At 34.8% G+C, this 16,292-nt stretch overlaps 1 protein-coding gene across 1 annotated transcript in view; it reads left to right on the plus strand.

The window, feature by feature from the left end:
• Positions 1–16,292, plus strand: part of P3H1 (prolyl 3-hydroxylase 1) — a 798,122-nt gene that overhangs the window by 79,754 nt on the left and 702,076 nt on the right. The window lies entirely within an intron of this gene.

The raw sequence follows: 16,292 nt of genomic DNA on the forward strand, positions 1-16,292 counted from the left end.
ATGTCTTTCGAACACCACTCGACAGCGGGGAGTACATGCAGACAACGCACAAAAGGCGCTCCAGCCGAGAATCGAATGGGAGAACCTCTTGCTATGAGGCAACAACGCTACCGCTGCACCACCGTGGCTTCCACCACTAAGACTTTTTTCCGGAGCAAGAATATTAGCAGGTCTCAAGTAGTGTAGAACTGCCTGAAGGTTTCACTTTTTGTATTAACTGAAAAAGATGTTGTCAGGTCATCCAAAGCAGAACACTCTTCAGAGTGGCAATAAGGAGCAAGAAAGAATATGTTAGGCAATTATGTTATGGGTATTTCTTAGAAAAGGAGGAGTGAACAGTAGGAATGCAGACTACATGCTTTTAAAGTGCTGCAAATGGGAAGGATGGGATGAGAAACTAGCACTGAAGGTTATTAATGCAGCAAAAGATAAGGAAATTAGGATGACAGTGTTTAGTCTGGCACTGATGCAACGAAAAGCTAGGTATTGCACTGAGCAGTTTCACTGTTTTTGAGAGATGATTAGTGTTTCTCTGTCAATATATAGATTTTTAAGTTCACAATTTACAGAATGGTGGAGCAAAATGGAGTTTATGTGCTGGGGATCCACTTGCAAGGAATAAAAGCTTTTCCAAAGGTAATAGCATATAACTATTAAAGAAGGATTTTGCAGCTTTTTTTGTTAAAGGAACTAATTTTAGTCTAATTTTTACTATGTTTAAAACAGTTGTGGTTGATGCTTTGTGAAAAAATGTTATAATAGCACATTCTCAAAAAAAAAAATATTTGTTGACTGCCTCTCTTAATCTGCTTATACTTACCCTTATAGGAAAATATAGATTGGCTATGTCTGATCTTAAGCCACACATTATTATACAGTATTGTAACCTCTTTCTTTCCTGAGAGTGCATCTAATTCCTTTATTACTGACTGAACAGGGTACAGAATGCACCTTTCCCCACCTAGACATTTGCTTTGCATATGTATTGCCACAAACTTATCTAGCATATGCAGACTGTTGTATATAGTTAAATTACTTTCTGTTTTTATAATTTTATTGTGTTTGCTAAGCTAAGTACCTTTCTCATGCCTGCAGTCTAGAGATGACATGTCAGTCTAGAATTGGGAGAAGGATAGTGCAGTCTGTCCACAGTGAGCCTTGTTTGATTTTTAAAGATGTTGAGTAGAACATCTCTTTTAGTAGCTAGGTATACCCTGGGAGCCCTCAGTAGATACATTGCAGCTATACCATTTCAGGTATTCATGGCTAGAAAGCACGACATTGTGCAGTCCCTGTAAGAGGCCTAGTTGTTTATTTTTGGGCTCTTTACACTTTTACCAAACTGTCTACTCGTCCCCTTTTGATTAAAAAAAATTGTTGCAGAATCAACTTGGAAAGACATCACTTATATCAATTGATATTAGCATTATTATCCTCTTGGTATGTTGTCCCATTTCTCTCAAATTCTTTTCAGATATTCCTCCAATCAAAAGAAGTGCAGATTTACTGTGTTGTTTCTGCTTTGATGAAACACCTAAAACTTTATTGCACGCAAAAAAAAGTCAGTTTAGTTGAACAGCCAACAAGGACTGTGGTCCACATCTGGCCGCATTTTGAGATGTTTGAGGATTCTGAATGGAGGCAACATAAAAAGCTGTGACTTCAGCGTAAGTCCACACCTGAAATCAAATCATGCTTTGTAGGTTGATGCATGAACCTCAAGCAGTCCCTGCAGAACCAGTATGACTTCCAACTCCTGAAAGAGAGTGGTAAACCGGAAGGGACTTTCCCTTTGGGCACACTAGCTGCATATTAGTTTCATTTAGCCTGCATCATGCACATACAAAGTACCTACAAAGATTCCATGGTCTTTCATGAAGTTTCTAGTGCCCTATGTGATGGATCCCAGACTTGTAGGGGAGCCATGCGGGCTTTTCTCTCTTTCTTTAGTTATTCTAGCATATACTGAGCCTGTGTTGCAGGTCATCAGCCTAAAACTGTGTCTTAGCAGAACTAAATCTGCAGTAACATTTTTAAGCTTCAGATATGTGCCGATAATATCTCAGTATCTCATTTGAGTTTGGAACAGTTACCACCCTTTTGTCGAGGGTGGGGGTCCTCTTGGAATTTGATTATTCTTGGGGTATATGCCCAAGAGATTCTGCACTACTCCTACTCTGAGATCTGAAGATAGATAACTCCTTATGCTGAGTTATTGACTTCTGGATTGATTTGATTGTGCTATGTGACTGCATTTACCAATTTCTTGCTTCTTCTATGCACTGTACGTCATGTGCTGTGTGTCATGTTCATAGTAAACCTTACCCTGCTTGGGATCAACTCTATCAGACAGGCAGTAATTAAGCTACTGTCTATGTAAAGTCTTGCTGTTTTTTTTCTTATAGTACAGCCTATTTCGTATAATTTTACCTCAGTGATGAACTTGCTGTATTAGACATAAATTAAGGTACTCTAAACAGACAGCAGTTATATATCTGTATTATTCCCTTCTCATTTTTTTCACTCAGTCTGTCTTTTCTAACTCACACCTCTTTAGAGAATATTCTGTATTAATAGTTGCTTCTGTGATTCATTTTTGTTTACTTTTTTGCTTGCTTTACTAGAATTACTGAGTACTTATTTACTGTTAATTGCATTTAAGTTAGTCATACTCTATATCCCTACCAGTGTGCCCAGGTTTGGACTGAGAGGGATCCTTGGACAAGCCCACCCAACCATTTGGCAAACAAGGGTTTCAAAAGCCCAGGTCTAGGCCACAGCCAAGTGATCAGAAAAAGTTCCTCTAAGTAGGGGAACAAGGCAGGGCTGTCCCCTATTACCCATGCTTTTTGTGATATACTTGGAACCAGTAGCAGTGAGGTTAGAAAATAATGATGAAAGTATTTGGGTGGGTACAAATGAAAAATATTTGCAGATGATATAATGTTAGCAAAACCAGAGATGGATTTAGATAATGTATATGTCAGACTTGGCAAGGTTAATGAGTTATCAGGTGATAAAATCACAGTAGATAATTAAGAAGCTATAATTATATAGGAGATACAGTGTTATGCAGGAAAAGGTTCTGGAAATGCAGGGTCAGGATAAAGTAAAATACCTGGGAAATTGGATTAAAAGCACGGATGAGAAGTCAGAGTTAGAATCATATATAGAGACCTTTTCACACACAAAGCATAATTTACAAAAAATGGAAAATTCTGAATCTGGAATTAGATCAGTGAACACAGGTATTAAATTGACATATACTTCCACATAGTCTGTACTTAGGTCAAGCCTTTTGGAACCCTCCCCAGAGATAAGGAAACAGTCAAGTTATGTAACTGGGTAAGAGATTTTTTTTATGGACAAAAGATAATTAAGAGTGGCATGGGAGAAGTTAACATTATCTAAACAAAAAGCAGAATAAGCAGCACTAGAGTAAAATATTTACAAGCAGTGAGTCTACAGCTTTTTGCTAAATAGCAGAGTCCAGCATGTAAAAGTACAGTATATGTTGAAAGAGAAAAGTAGGAAGTTAGGCAAGAAAAGTATGTTGAAAGCCTTTTAAGGAGTGGGAGCCAAGGAATAAATGTCCTCAGCATTGCGACTTTTAACAAGAGGAACTAAAGGGCTGAGCTATAGACACCTTACTAGTTGGAACCAAGAGTAGAGATCAAAAAGCAAATATAGTAGCTTAGTGCTGGAGTTAGATGGAAGCTCTAAAAGTATTGGAACTAGATCATATTCAGAATGTCCTATAGTGGCAGATATTTATAACAGGCCTTAACTGAGAAAGAAAAACAATCAAATTGGATTAAAAGTAAAAGAGCGGAATGGCTTACATTAACGCATAGGGTAATAGAAGTAATAAAGGATAATGAACAAAAGAAAGAGCAGCTTACTCACCTTTATGCAAGAGTATGGGATGTTGAGTGGGAGGAAGGTAGAAAGTTGAAACAAGGGTGGGAAACATTACTGAATTTAGAACTCACAAATCAAGAATTGAAGGTGACGTGTATGCTCCTTGGGAAAACCTGAAGGTCTTGCAGATTTAGAATATTTGTGTGGAAATGCCTCCACAAGTATTTTTTATACACCGACCAGAAAAGCAAAAAGTTTTTCAATCTCAAACAGTGTCTGTTGAAGATATACCACGGGAGTGGACAGAGATTAGAGACAGATATTTTGTAGTTGTGAATCCTTAAGGGAATTTATAGCAGATGTGAAAGAAATGAAAATGGGGGTCTTGGAAACCGAGATGATGCTAAGAGAAGAATATTTCCTTTTGGGACATTGGGAAGGACTAGATTTAACAAATAGTCAGAAGAAACTGTTAGTGATAATAGCACTGGCAATGAAAAAAAAGCAATGACTTGGAAGTGGAAGAGACTGGTAATACCAGTGAAGGAGGATGCACTTAAGAGAACTAATAAGAAATAAACATACATTTGTGAGTAGATGGTTGCCTTAGTTCAGATGTTTGCACTAACTCTGAAGAAGATACAATGATTAAATAGATTAAGTGGACTTCTAGACCGAACAGTGGACACTGTGAGAAATTCCATGTTCATAGTTCATGGGTTGTTTATTATTATATAGTTATCTGTATTCCATATGATTATTATGGAGTTCTGTTTCTTTTCAGTTTTGTTATAAACAAGTAGGTGTACAGACTATAGATACAAAATTGTAAGAAGCATAGAGTTGCAAACATATATGATAGGGTTATTAAAGCAGATTGTGAAGTAATTTTGTCAAGATAAGCATAAGTGAACATGCTAGAGTATTGGGCTGAGTTTGGATGTATAGTACTTAGCTACAGAGCCTAAGTGTTTAAAAAAGACTACCATTCAGTGGACAGCCTTCTGCGTATTTTGTGTGTTCTGCCATAATTACATCAACCTTCTTCTGCATTTACCTTACTAATCTAAACTCCTAAGTAGTAGACAACGTGTAAGGTTACCCTCCTGGTTTCACCCCTTCTGCCAGCTTAGGAGGACCGGGGTTTCCTAAAACAGTGTACTAACTGTCTTATGCTCGCAGACAATGAACTTGTTCTCAACACTAATAATTCCATCCGTGAGTCGTGTAAAATTCTAATTAATCTGAAGGCTTCCTTCTAACCCAAATACACTGTGAGCTTCATACACCTCCACCACAGTACTTTCTTAATCACACCAAAATGTCTTATGCTGAGGCTGTAAAAGGCTCAGCAAAAGTCAAGCCATTTTTTCACCTCCTGCATACCTACCATTGATTTATACCTGTCAACCTGCAGATATTTTTTGCATCCCCCATGTTGGGGGGACACCTCCCATACCCCCAAGGTTATATATTGTTACCCTAATATTTCACAACAGTGGAGAAAAGAGAAAACACCACTGTTGCCAAAAGTTGTTTCAGTTTTATTCCTTCAGTCTTTTGGCATTTGTACAAATGACTGCCAATAGACTGAAATAGTCTAGTCTGAAGTTAAGATGTTAGAAAAAACAAAGGGATTCACAGGCACAATCTCTTATTTGTTTTTCTTTAAGCTTATACTAGTAAGTAGTTATACTAGCCAGATATGAGGGCTGAGTCTGGAGTTTAGTTTTCAGTGTACAATTTTTTTGGAATTGATGGTGTACCAGAGATGCAGGTTTGCTAGAGACCTTTTGTGTCTGGGTCACCAAGGCCATAAGACGGTGTGTTCTTGGATTATTGCATCCTGCAGATTGTTTAGACGCTTACTTGAGAGTCCTATAGGAAAGAGTAAGCTCTTAACCTAAACTGCATAGCTCAGGAAGACAAGACAAATATTGTGATAACTGAATGTTGTTTAGTGATAACAGCCCTCTTCTATCCCATCAAGGATTCATTGCTTAACATAACTATAAACTTAGCAGACGTGATGCCACTGACTATCCCAAAAATTTTATTTAGTGGTACAGTTGATCAGTAATAAGGCCAAAATACTGGGGGTTAGGGTTACCACCTGTCCCACTTTGAGAGGGACAGTCCCTCTTTGGGCAGTCGTGTCCTGACAAAAAATATTAAAAAGGGCAAATGTCCTGAGATTGTAGGACATAATTATGTCCCATATTTTATGTAATGGTTGCATAAAATAGTGATTTCTCTATCTAAAATACCTAAATGTTACAAGAAACATAATAAGCAACTAAACTGCTACAAGAATAAGCTTTTATTTAGGAAATAAAGTTAAGTTCTATCCTTTGTACTGACCGTGGATATGTGTCAGCCTGTAAAATCTGATGTGTGTCCCGAAAATGTCCCACTTTGGCCATTTGAAAAGGTGGCAACCCTACTGGGGGTTGAAATTAACATTAACAGTAACACTCAACAGCTGACTGCGGTGGTGGTGCTGCGGTAGCATTGTTGCCTCCCAGTAAGACGTCCTGTTCGATTCTCAGCTAGAGTGTCTTCTGTGTGGAGACATGCATGAATGGGCGTACCTTAGTTGAAGGTTGTGCATCAGGGCCGGCAACTCGGCACGTAAAAAAAATCTACTGTCAATCATTAGCTGACTGGAGTTCCGCTGTGGCGACCCCTATCCGGGAAAAGCCGAAAGACACAACAACAACAAGTAACACTCAACAGCTGACTGTTGGTTTCTGTAGAAGTCTTAACCTTAGCTTAGAGAAAGTTGCATCCTTTAATGATAAATTTGTATCTTGCCCCCAAAAAATGATGTCTGTTTATTCTCCATGTATTAACTGGGTACATTCATGTCTATCAAACAAGTCGATCATATTTCTCAACCTCTTAGTACAAGAAATCAGGACAAAGCCTAAAATAATAGGGTAGGGGGCAAAAACCTAAAAAAAATAGAAGAGATTTTAAATTTCGCTCTTATAGAAACTGGTTAGAATTTGTGTTAGCATGTATTTTCTGAGGGATATGAAGTCTGAAATTCAAATGTATGTCATTATTTAGTGATCAGTCCTCAGTGATTTGCCAGAAAACCACAAATTTTATAAGGAACAGGTCTAAAGTTAGGGCTTTCTGTAAAATCTGGTCTGTTGAGAGGTTTGAAGTTGATCATTCTGTTTTATACATAGCAAGGTAGTTCATCATTTTGTAGTTTAAGAAAAACAGTGTATATTGCAGATTAGGCTTGCTAGATGGAAGTAGGGTTATGTATGCATTCATCATGTCTGTATAGCCCCTCTTTCAGTTAAGTTGGGTCTCTCTTATTTTCCAGAGTAGGATTCACTGCTCACATTGTGGATGTTGAGGTACAACTAGGCTGCCAAGAAACTGAAAAAGGTGAATGAAGTGACAGCTCAGAAAAAGTTTTACTTGCTGAAATTGGACCCTCTAAAGATGCCACTGTGGAAGGCTTTGTTATGGTGTCCTTTACACCTACAACTTTTTTTTCTGCAGACACAGCCCCTTTCATCATACTAAATCTTTTTAAAATGTTGTAGAGAGTCTCAGCTTAGGTTAATAAAGTGTTTTCACCAGCATCCAGCTCTGTGAGCATAAAGGAGTTGGGAAATTCTGGGAGGCAGGCAGCTACTATAGAGCTGGGCATCTGTGTTAGAGTCTGGTGCATCATTTGTTCTTTTTTACACACTCCCCAACTGTCCTGTCCCCATATGGTACTGTGCTTTATATTTGTACAGTAGCACACCTGTTAAAGGTAACCAATACCATACCTGAGAAGTGTGTTAGCTATAACTCACTGCAGATGTGTCAAATTACTTTCCTTCTCTTAATTATTTATATACAGATATGTACCTCACTTTTTATTTCTGTACAAGTATTACAGACATAGAAGATTCATTTATTTGATGTGACAGTGATTCACACGTTTTACTCCCAGTAATTGTGTTCCTGTTGAAGACTTCTGTTTTGGTACCACTGAGTATAATGGGGCCATATATGTTTAAATGCTAAAAGTTGTATGTGATGTAGTATACTTGCTTCTAGAGAGTGCAATCTGAATATAGAACTCATTGAGTTCTGACCACATCCAATGTGTCTGTGTCCTATGTACTTGATAATTAGACATTACATGCTGCCTGAAGTTAAAAAATATGTGTTTGGAAATACAGGTGTATAATTAGATTTCAGAAAGTGCTACAAATGCAGCCATCAGGAATCTCTTCAGAGGCGATTTAGCAGAAAAATGGAAGCTTTGGATTCAGATGTATGATTTATTCTTCAATGTGAGCAAGAAGTATAAAGTGATAGTGTGCTACATCCCTGTATGCCGCTGGTGTATTATTTTTCTTGAAGAAGAGGAGGACAAAATAGCAGGTGTAACAGAGTCATTTGATGATTACCTTGAGCCCAATAAGAATTGCCATTTATTCACAATTTCTTCTTTTCAAAAGTATAAGTTCCTACTTTGATAGTGATCATAGCTGTATATGTTAAAGAAATGTAGAACAAAGCCAAATACTATGACATTGGTGAGTTCTTTCATTCACTAATAAATGACAGAGTAGTTTGTAGTATGAGAAATGATAAGATTGGGGGGTATTAAGAGAACTATACCTGAGCTTATCAAATGTCTTGGATATGTGCAGAGCAAGTGAAAATACTAGTACGTAGGTAACTGGTGAAAGGTTGTATACAATACAAAATGTTAGTCAAACGAATTTCTAAAATAAGAAATAAAGTGAAAAATGTGTTGCAGCAGTAATGAACATGAAGATAGAGCTATGTAAGTATGTACCCCTATTGATGAGAAAATCAGCCATAAGGTCATGGAAAATACTCTTGAATATGAAATGCAAACCTAATGCAGTAGTAGTTGTGGCTATGAGCATGAGAAGAAGAGTTGTCCTGCTTTTACTACATTCTTTAGAATCTGTGCTCAAAAACAGCAATAACTATGATGTGTAAAACTAAAGAGAAGTACGATCAAAAGAAGTTGCAGTTTTTCAACAGAAATATGAACACTAACTGTTTGCAGGTACTGCTGAAGAGAAAAGTTTTGGTGCACTTAACTTTGAATATGCCTCATAGCCACTGAGGCAAGAATGCAGCTCAAATAGCTAGAAATAGATTTTGAGAATTAAAAAAAAAACAAGACTGTTGATGTTAAACTAGGCATGGGTGGAGGGTTTAATACTTTGAAGATACAATTGAAGCACTGTGGTGCAAACAAACCATCAGAGAGCTGTGTGCATATTGTTAACATATTCTGGCCATATTTGGATCCCTTTTGTCAAACTGTGCTGATTGTAGCACTAAAATAAGTAAGTTCTTTTAATACTGTATTTGTTTGGCTTGTGAGAATCTGGGAATGGTAAAACATGTTAAAGTGCAAACGCAAAGAGTGAATGTGCACAGAGACATCTCAGATAATGTGTTATCCAAAGCAGTGATATCTTGCATGACTCTGCTACTATGTTTACAGGCTTAGGATATTTACCAGGAATATATCATATGCAAATGCATTCTGATGCGTTGCCAATAATACAAGCTTACAGAAATTTACAAATCCCAAAGGAGTGGAATAGAGTAAAAATTAAAGTGAATAGAAAGTTTAGCTATTGTTATAAAGCAGTTCAAGCCGACATAATGGAAAAAATAAGGTCAGTATTGATCTCCACTTTATGAATAAAGTGATTAAAGAGAAAATTACCCATTGCTTAGAGTTCAGTATGTGGTCTCAAGTATGCCATTATACTAAGTTAATTTCAGTACTAGATGCAGCCTGGGTTTGCTGGCAGATAAAGCAAGGTGAACAGAGCATCAAGCCACATACTCCTTAGATTTATGTTTATTATTTGTTCAGCATGAGTGTTTTCCATAACATTACTGCCATTATTAAAAGCTTGAAAGATGCAAATATAACTGATAATTTGATGGTACAGAATCAGACATAAGAAGGCAATAAGTTATTACAGTTACTGAACTGAATAAAACCGCATCTTTGCAAGTTATACAAAAGCAGATGTAAAATAATTGTAACAATTTTGAAATATGTGACTCATTTTCAAACATCAGAGGGACTAAAGTATGCTAAAACAATCAGAGCAGATGTTCAAGTGCCAAAGCCAGAAGGCAAACATGCATTGCCTAGGTTTTCAGCAATGATGCAATATTCTTAAAGATTGCACCCGATATGTCTGAGGTAACTATGCATCAAAAAAGATGACAGAGGGGCGTGGCCAAGGATGAACACAGGATAGCAGCAGATTTCTTCAGCTCCACCAATTTCATTACACTGACAGGAATTAATTACTTAAAAAATTAATTTTTGAAGTAATTTCTTTCTAAATATGTTTGTTTTATATAATTCTTGAACTATATCTAAAAAAGAAAGGAAATTTTAACAATATTCCTGTCAGAAATCACTTTGGAAATTTTCCTGTCAGTTTATCAGTCTGAAATGAGTTCCAGTAAGACAAATTCTCAAGACTCCAGCATCAAGAAAGAACTTCAGTCTCTGATAACTATAATCCAGCAACTTACTGCTAAGATGGATAAAATGGATACTAAAATAGATACCTTCATAGAAAAAACTACAAAACAAATAGACTTGTTACATATAGACCTGCAACAACAGAAGATCCAGATGACAGGCATAGAAGAAGCTGTGAATGACATGGAAAATAGAATCCAAGAAGAGGAAATCAACATTGAGTTTCTGCTGAAACAAAATACACATTTACAAACAAAGCTGGATGACCTGGAAAATAGATCTAGGTGCAATAACATTAGGATTTTTGGACTGCCAGAAAATATTGAAGGTAACAATATTACTTCTTTTTAACAACATGGCTCCCTAAAACTTTAGACTTACCAGAAGCATTCTCTTTGGTATCGAAAGTGCACATAGATCTATAGCTAATACTAACTCTAACAAAAACTATCCTAGATCAGTTATAGTTAGATTTCTATCATATTTTGATAAAGAGATGGTTCTTAAATCTGCTTGGGCTAAAGCTCCTGTTAAGATTAATGAGACAACTGTGCGTTTTGACAATGACTATTCTTCCTTGGTAATAGCTAAAAGAAAAGTTTTTCTGCCACTAATAAGGGAGCTTAAAAAAGCACAGTTTAAAACATACCTTCTGTTTCCTGCCAAGCTAAAAATCTTCCTTCCTGATGGTCCTAAAATTTTTGATGACTTAGACTCTGCTTTACTGTTTATCAAAAAATAAGATTTTGGATAAAATAGAGGAAATGGAATGGGCTAGTCCTTCATTAAAGAGACTGGCAACTGAAACTTCGTGGAAGACTTCAGAGAAGAAGAAGAGACTAAAAAACAAATGATTTGTTCTATTTTTTTTTCTTTTTTTTTCTCTCATCATTTTACTTCATTATTAATCTTTTTAAATATAGTTCCTGCATTTCCAGAAAGCCACAAATATTCTGAAAAAGATTTAATCAAAGTTATTCTAAGTGTGCAAAGAAATGTTTTGTTTCATAACCAGTCAAAATATCTGAGGAACTAATAACAAGCTATTATTCAATTTGTTTCTCTTTCTGAAAAAGAGAAGTAAGGTCAGTAATTTGATACATTTTTTTTTCTTTTTTTTCTCCTTTTCTTCTTTTCTTTGTTTAAACAATGACATTCTATTTAGATTATGTAGTGGGTAAAGGGTGGGGGAGGGCAGGGAGAGAAGAGTAATGAAAATATGATAAATGGAATAATAACATATTTATTCCTTGTAAAAAGTTTATATGTTCTTCAAATGCTATTCCTAATTATACTTTCTTGATTATACTGCATATGCTTGTTTGTATATAATCTGTCACGCTTTAACTAATAATAATTAGAACTAAATAATAGTAAATAATATGTTTTATTTTTAACTCTATTAATATAAACAGTAAGTAATATTCCATTATATATACTTCTTATAGCTTTCTCTTACATTTTTTTTATTTCTGCTTTACACTCTTTTATTTTCTACTCTTTTTCTTTTCTTTATTATTTCTCTTTATTTTTTTTTCATATTAATATATAGAAATGCTTTTGATCATATATACACAGTAAATAATAATATTTGCATAAAAATTGAGTTGGGACAAAAATATTGAGTTTTATTACTTATTAATAACTTTGGGCTTAATTTCACTTACATAGAGGCTGTAATAACCTGTAAAATACATTGCGAAGGTTTTGTTATGTTTTGATGCATTTACAATGCTAAATGAATGTTTGTCACTAGTTTTTAACAAGTTTCCCACCAAAATGTTAAGGGAGACAATCTGGGATGTGTGCTACCTCATGAACAGTGTCCTCGAGTTGTTTTAAAAGCTTCAACTCTCAGAATTCTCACAGAGAAGCTTAAAGCAGTCAATTTGACCTTTGACCCAGATATCACACTGACACATCGCAGATTCAGGAAGAACACTCTACCAGGAAGTAGAACTGATGCAAATGCGACTATGTGAAGGAAAATTAACTCTTTAACATTTAAATGTGAGTTATTTTATATAATTACTTAAATATCTATGTTATAATTCATAAAATATGTCAGTTATAATGATTTTAAATGATGCAGTTTCTTGTAGTAAGTAAATGTCTTATTTTAGAAGGCATAGAAAATGAAACATTTATTCAAGTGTTTTGAAAATCTACTTGACTGCAGCATACTAATCTGTGTTAAAAACTTATGTTCCAAACATATACATTACTATAACTCATTTAATTCATCTGATTGACAAGCATAAATAACTTTATAACTCTATTCTGGAAGAAATTGTCATGTGATATATTTTAAAGCAGTAGCATAGACATACAAAATACAGATGGCTTTTTTTACAATAATGCAAGTGTTTCTGAGAATTTGTATAACTATGCAGTATGATTTATAACAATTTCTATAAATATAATATTTTATTCTATTGACAATAATGAGTATGAGTAAAATGCTCATATACAAGCAATTCAAGGGTTTTTTTTGAAAGCTGTTGACTGCATTTACATGACAGAAAATAGATGCATCTCAATATATGTAATGTCTGAACCATACTAGCCAAAGTTTTTGATTTAAATGAATGTTAGAACTTATTTTTACATACTTTGAATAAATTAATATGTAAATATGCCTTCCCTTTTTTTTTTCTCTCTCTCTTTCTTTCACTCTCTCTCCCTCTTTCACGTCTTTTATTTCTCTCTCTCCTCTTGGTTCCTAATATCAAGATTATTTGAATGCTATTTGAATACAAGTGTATTATATTACATAGATGTATATAGTAGTATGAATAGTTTAAAAAAAAAAAAAAAGTTTATTTTAGTTTATATGATGCTGTTTTATCAAATGTGTAGTCTTGCCTTGCTAGATAATTGAATTGAAAGCTGTTAATTTAAGTTAAATATAACCAGTATTAAATTGATAAGGTGGTAGCTGAGGTACTGCTGCTTAGGGTAGGGGGTTAACTTGAGTGGTAAATACTACTCTAAGTTGGAGTTTTTAACTCCAGGCTGGATGCAAGGTTTAATCCTTACATTATTTTCACATGTTCATTGTTATATGCATATAGTTTTGACATCCACAATATATTTTGTACACTCATTGTCACTACAAACAAAATTGAATCCTATACAAAATACCATAAGAGATTCAATAAATACAGCTATATTTAAAGGTACACCTAAAGGAGGAGATGTAACATTACTTATGTTGTTATTTGTTATTTTGATCATAAGATTCTTAAGTTTTAAAAATGCCAAATGACATATTTAAAAGGAATTTCTTTAAACATTAACGGATTGAATAATCCGTGTAAAAGGGCAAGCCTAATAAGATGCATTAATTTACATAAAGCCAACTTAGTCTTCCTGCAAGAAACCCATCTCTTGAAAAAAGATATTGATAAACTAGCCACAAACAAATATACAGTATTGGTTAGTTCAGAGCACACTCAGAAAAAGAGGAGGGGCTATTTTATGGAATAAAAGTATGCCCATTCCTAAAACCATTAAGTCTTATCAGGATGACAAAGGAATGTTTTGTATGGTTACAATACAAATTAATGGGAAGACTTACACTTTAATTAATGTATATTGGATACCTGGAATTGGTATTAATACAGTGAAACATCATCTTGATAAGATCATATCATTCTCTATAGGAGATATTATTTTAGCTGGTGACTTTAATTGTATACTACATGAAAGTGATACTACCACTATAGGAAAAAGAAGAATTACATCTAATGCAAAACATTTAAATGGTTTTGCTAATTCTTATCATTTGAATGATATTAATAATCAGATAGATTCAAAATCATTACCATACACCTTTTTTCTAACAGATACAAAACTTATTCAAAAATAGATAGGGTCTTTATTTCTAACCAGATGGTAACAGATTTAATTAATTCCAAAATCATTTCATGTCCTATATCTGATCATAATTCAATTGTTTTGAATTCATGATAAAAATACTCATAATGTTCAGATCAAAAGGATACCAGCATACTTAACTCAACTAAAAGACTATAAAGAATATATACTTTCAGAAGTAAAACATTTTTAGACATAAATAATACTCCTGAAGTCTCCATTGTCTATGTTTGGGATGCCTTAAAATCATATCTATATGGACAAAGTATCAGATGGTATAATAATAAAAGGAAATCTTGGGATAAGGAATTGTTAGATATTCAAAGTAAATTAGACTCTTATAAACATAATAATAAAGAAAATATTATGGACAAGAAAGTTATTGAAGAAATAAACAAACTAAATGAGAAATACAAAGAAATTTTAACTCATAAAGTTAAAATAACTTTAGAGAAATACAAGTTTTTGTCTTATTCAATAAGCCCCAAATACTTACATAGACTTAAAAATAAAACAAAAAGGTTGAATAAACAAAACCATATCAAAGAAGTCTTTTCTCTAAGGAAAAAGAAGAATGTTTCTAGTATACCAGAAATACTAGATGAATTTAGAAATCACTTTCACAAAATTAACCATAATAACATTAACATGGAACCTAAAGATAAAATAAAGGAGTTTATAACCACAAACATGAATAAAAAGCTTAATAAACAACAGATTAAACTATTGGACAAAAGTATTTCATATACAGAGGTTATTACACAAATAAATAAGCTTAAATCAAACAAAGCACCGGGTAATGATGGTATTATACCAGAGATATATAAAATCCTTTCTAAAAGTACATATTCATTAATACATAAGGTTTTTATTTTGGCCCAAACTGAGTTAATAACCCCCCCCATCTTGGCAATATACATTTATTTCGCCAATTTTAAAACCTAATAAAGATCCAACTAGATGTACTTCATATCAGCCAATCTCATTACTTAATGTTGATTATAAAATGTTTATGAGTATTTTTGCTGATAGATTGAAGACAATCATCCCCGGCATTATAGATATAGATCAGACAGGCTTCATTGTAAATAGAAATACTTTTGATAATATAAGAAGAACTTTAACATTAATTGATTTTGCAAATAGGAAAAAGAAAGATTTAACACTTAATGTTAAGTTGTCAATCTCGCCTTCATTCTTGCTGGATGGGTCAGCTCCGACTCGGCCACTCTAAAAGCTCGAGAGTTGGTTCCACCGGCTCGAGGCTCCCCCTATATCCCACAATGCTAGGCGTGTATTACCTCAGATCTCGTTTGCCGCTACAGCTATTGAGGTGTTGTTTTTCTACCGGCTCAGGTCAGTTTGTTAAATCAGTCTATCTGAACTAGTTTAAATCCCTTTTCTTAACCTAGTTTCTCATATTTCCTTACTTTAGTGGATTTTATCCCTTCTCTTCCATTATTCCCCTTTTTTTCCCTAAAGAACTTATAAGTTCTTTCCTTAGGCCTTCGGGCCCTGCTATCCCTAGTGGAGTGTTTGTGTTTTGGTAGGGATATTTAATTAAACTAACTATCTAATTTTTATTAGTTTAATTTAATTTAACTTGTTCATAGTGTAATCGGTGTGGGTGTGTTCTGTGTGGTGGTTACACTTTCGGTTCCTTGATAATGTCCAAGGATTCAAAGGTCTCAGGCTTCAAGACGTGTGACTCGTGCTGTCAGAAAATGTCTCTGACAGACGGTCACACTTCTTGTGTTTACTGCCTGGGACCTTTACACCTGCAGGACTCTTGTGCTGTATGCCATGGCTTCAGCCCCAGAGTCCTGCAGGAAAGAAAAAATAAACTTATTTTGAGAGGTTTAGTTAAGCCTGAGGGTTCCCTTACTGTTACTTCGGGCAAACCCTCTAAGGCTTCTAGGTCCTCGGCTCCAGCATCTGAGTCGAGGCCTAAGGCTTCGAAACCTCCGTCTGCATCGGCTCCGGCTGGAGCCGATGAGTCTCAGACTGCAGTTTCTGTGGTTTCCTCGGCTCT

Source organism: Protopterus annectens, chromosome 2.part0 (assembly GCF_019279795.1).
Source record: "Protopterus annectens isolate FY-2018-M chromosome 2.part0, PAN1.0, whole genome shotgun sequence".
Lineage (NCBI taxonomy): Eukaryota > Metazoa > Chordata > Ceratodontiformes > Protopteridae > Protopterus > Protopterus annectens.